We start from the raw sequence: 3,653 nt of genomic DNA, 5'->3' as shown, positions 1-3,653 counted from the left end.
AGTCCCTGTGCTTGCCTAAGTCTGCTTAATCAGGCGTTTTAGCCAGCTGAGCTATCTCACCAGGCTTAGACTAATTAATGTGTTTATTGTTCTTATTCATGTACAATCTGGAAATCATCTAAATATAATTCATTCTAAAAAAGAGCAGAACTGAAATTTTATAATATTAGATCAGTATAGAATGGCATCATTTATTTAAGTTTTTACTCTGAGCATTTTATTTACTAAAATAAAAAAAATATGTCCATGGCTGTAAATAAAAAAATACTGAACCAAAATAATTTTGCTAGATATTTTCTCCAGTGAGCACCATAGAAGAGAAAGATTAGATGTAATGTGGGTGTCTCCAAGTGAGTGAGGTGCTCTCCCTGCTGGGCGGGGAGGGGGTGGGGGGAGAGATCAGAAAAAGGGGGAGTTGGAGCCCCTGACTTGCAGGTGAGGGAACAAGAGCTGCCTCAGCCTCCACGAAGAAACCCTTGTTCTCGGGAAGGAAGAGTCTGAGACGACAGACGGCTGGGAGCTGAACGTGGACAGCCTCCGCACACACCTGCTGGAGGCACAAGGACGTGGTCCAGGAAAAATTGCTCAGATGGCTGAAGCAGAGGTTTGGGGCTTATGTAACAAGTCTAGTGAGATCCTTTTGTTTGTTTTTGTTATGTATTTAGCACAGGGTCTACAGGGTCTCACTACACAGATTGGACTCATAGTGATTGTCCTGTTTTTAGGCTCCCAAGCGCTGGGATTACAGGCACGCGCCACCATGCCCAGTCTCAAACACCGTCTCAGTGTACTCTGGAGGCGGGGCCAGTGTGGATGCCAGGGATTGAATTCCGGTCCCTGCACTTGTCTAAGCAGGAGCTTAGTCTGCTGAGCTATCTCGCTAGCCAAGTGAGATCTTTCTCAGCCAGGGAGGCACCACTGAAAATTTGAGGAGATATTCATGAGCAATATGCAGGTTTGCTGAGATTACTTCAGTGTGGAGGCTCCCATTGGAAGCCAGCTATCTCTATTGAGATTATGTGGACAGAGGAAAGCAGTCTTTGGAAACCACTTGTTTACTTTGGTTTATACAATCAAATATCCAGAGAACTTCTCTCTCTTAAGAGGAAGCCATGAGTGTGCTAGCATCAAGTGCATTTATGGATTCTTTGACGAATTAAATTGTGGAAGACCTTCACTGGTTGTTTTAACTCTCCGCCTATAGCTGCCATGGTGGACGAGATCTTCTGTTGTCATGGAGGACTGTCCCTGGACCTGCAACCTATAGAGCAGTTTCAGAGAGTTATGAGACTCACTCAGGTCCCTGATACAGGTTTGCTTTGTGATTTGCTGCGGTCTGACCCAGATCAGGATGTGAAAGGTTGGATTTTCTTTTATTTTTGGAGCTTGAAGTAGTCAGTAAATTTCTTGAATCGACTTGATTTAGATTTGATTTGTGGAGCTCATCAGGTAGTGGAAGATGCATATGAAATTTTTGCTAAATGATAAGTGATAACCTTATTTTCAGCCCCAAATTACTGTGGTGAATTTGACAGTGCTGGTGGAATGATGAGTGTGTTTGAAACTTTCATGTGTTCATTTCATCCACTGAGACCATCTGAAAAGAGAGCTAAGTACCAGTATGGTGGACTGAACTCTGGACGCCCTGACCCTCTACCTCAAACAGCTCATCCACCAAAGAAAAGGTGAAGAAACGGATCCTATAAAGAAGCCATCAGAGGGCTGGTGAGATGGCTCAGTGGTCTAAAGCACCTACTTAGAACAAGCTAAGCTAAGCAAAGCACAGGGACCACGGTTCAATCCCCCAGCACCACATGCCAGCCAGCCCTGCTCCCTGGTGGGCTGAGCTGGCCACACACACACACAATAAATAAATAAATAAATAAATAAATAAATAAATAAATATTTAAAAAAAAGAAGCCATCAGATTTGTTAAGGACATACATACTTCATAATATATAACTGCACTGTAATACCATCCTGCCACTTGACACCTTTATGATGTCATACTTTTAATTTAGGGAGACTGGTAAAGGATCTTAATTTTTTTCTAATGGAAAGATGCGCTACAATGTATTATAATAAGTTTACTTTGTTATAATACTCAATAAAATTAAACTCAAATTCTGAATTAGCAATTAAAGTTTCACCTTTGCATATCAAAATTTTTAAAGTTGAAAAGCATCCCAGTTAAACCAGATGAAAGCGTGATGATTCATCTGTGTAATATGCTTTTAATGTTGCTTAGCTGATTATTTTGAGCTTGTTTTGTTCTGTTTGGTTTTGCTAGAATAATGGCAACTGTTTTATTTTTTCCCCTAAATATTTTAAAATATGAAATACAGCAAGAGCATTAAAGGTATTCAGTTCACCAACTGTTACTCTTTTTTGCTTCTACTTGTGTGCATTTTGAAGATCTTACTAAAACAATTTACACCTCGTTATAAGAAAAAGGAATTCTCTAGATCAATAATTCTTAAAAAAATGTACAGACAGGGCTGGCCAAATAGCTCAGTGGATTAGAGTGCCTGCAAGCAGGTGCAGGGGCTGGGGGTCAGATCCCTGGGCCTGCTGTGCCCGCCTCGCCCCCGGGGGGGTGCTGAGACAGCAATTGAGACTGGGGTGGTGACACACACCTGCAATCCCTGCTCTTGGGAGGCTGTAAACAGGCGGATCACTAGGAGTCTGAGCTGGTAGTGAGACCCTGAACACCCTGTAGGCCCCTCCCTAAAAAATACAGAAAAAAAATGTACAGACAGTCCAGTCCAGTGATTTTGATCAGGTTGACTGGTCAAACTTTATAGCTAATTGTGAATATTTTGTTTTCTACAAAAATTGCCACTGATTTGGATTTATGCACTCTAAGTTTTAACTTATTGATGCTCTGTTGTGCAGTAGCATTTCATGTAACTTGAAGATAATGCTCATATAGTATTATTACCCAGCTAGGTGGTACCTGGGCTTTAGGTTTTCATTTACATGACACACATTTTGGCATGTTTAGCTTTCTGGTAACACCTTTACTTGCATCAATTTTGGGTTTTTGCTGTTGTTTTATTTTATTTTATTTTATTTTTGTATTTAGGACAGGGTGTGCAGGGTGTACAGGGTCTCACTGGGTAGATCAAACTCATAGTGATCCTCCTGCTTACAGCCTCCCAAATGCTGGGATTACAGGCGCACGCCACCACACCCAGTCTCAGTCACCAGCCTGCTGGGGGTGGGGACCGTGGGGGGTTGGGGAGTGGCATGGCAGGCCTAGGGATCAAAGTCCCAGCCCCTGCATCTGCCTAAGCAGGCGCTTTAATCCACTGAGCTATTTGGCTGGCTCTGTTATGTTTGTTTTTAGATCCCTAAAACATGAGAATTCTTTTTTGACAAGCCTTGGAAAGCTGACATTACTTTTTTTCCCTCCCTCTGTATGGAGGATACATTTAATGAATTCTGATCAGTGAGGCAGTTTGTCAGCCACAGGTATTGGATGCTTCATTATCTAACATTGCCATTTGAACATTGTGTGCAGTTGTAAGGCTGTGTCACTAAAGATTTTTATTCTGAGTTTTCATTATCAAAGGTCATATGATATTGAATAGATATGCTTTGCAGTAAACTTTAGTAGCTATAATTTCTGTACAATCAAGAGTTTGTTGCAT

General features: G+C 41.6%; 1 pseudogene; it reads left to right on the top strand.

The window, feature by feature from the left end:
• The window catches only part of LOC101572568, an 8,809-nt pseudogene extending 7,120 nt beyond the window's left edge, over positions 1-1,689 (top strand).
• The last annotated feature ends 1,964 nt before the right edge of the window (positions 1,690-3,653 follow it).

The sequence above is a fragment of the Octodon degus genome, unplaced genomic scaffold (assembly GCF_000260255.1).
Source record: "Octodon degus isolate 3935 unplaced genomic scaffold, OctDeg1.0 scaffold00093, whole genome shotgun sequence".
Classification (NCBI taxonomy): Eukaryota; Metazoa; Chordata; class Mammalia; order Rodentia; family Octodontidae; genus Octodon; species Octodon degus.
The sequence above is the reverse complement of the archived record's forward strand: the minus strand, read 5'-3'. Positions and strand labels throughout refer to the sequence as shown.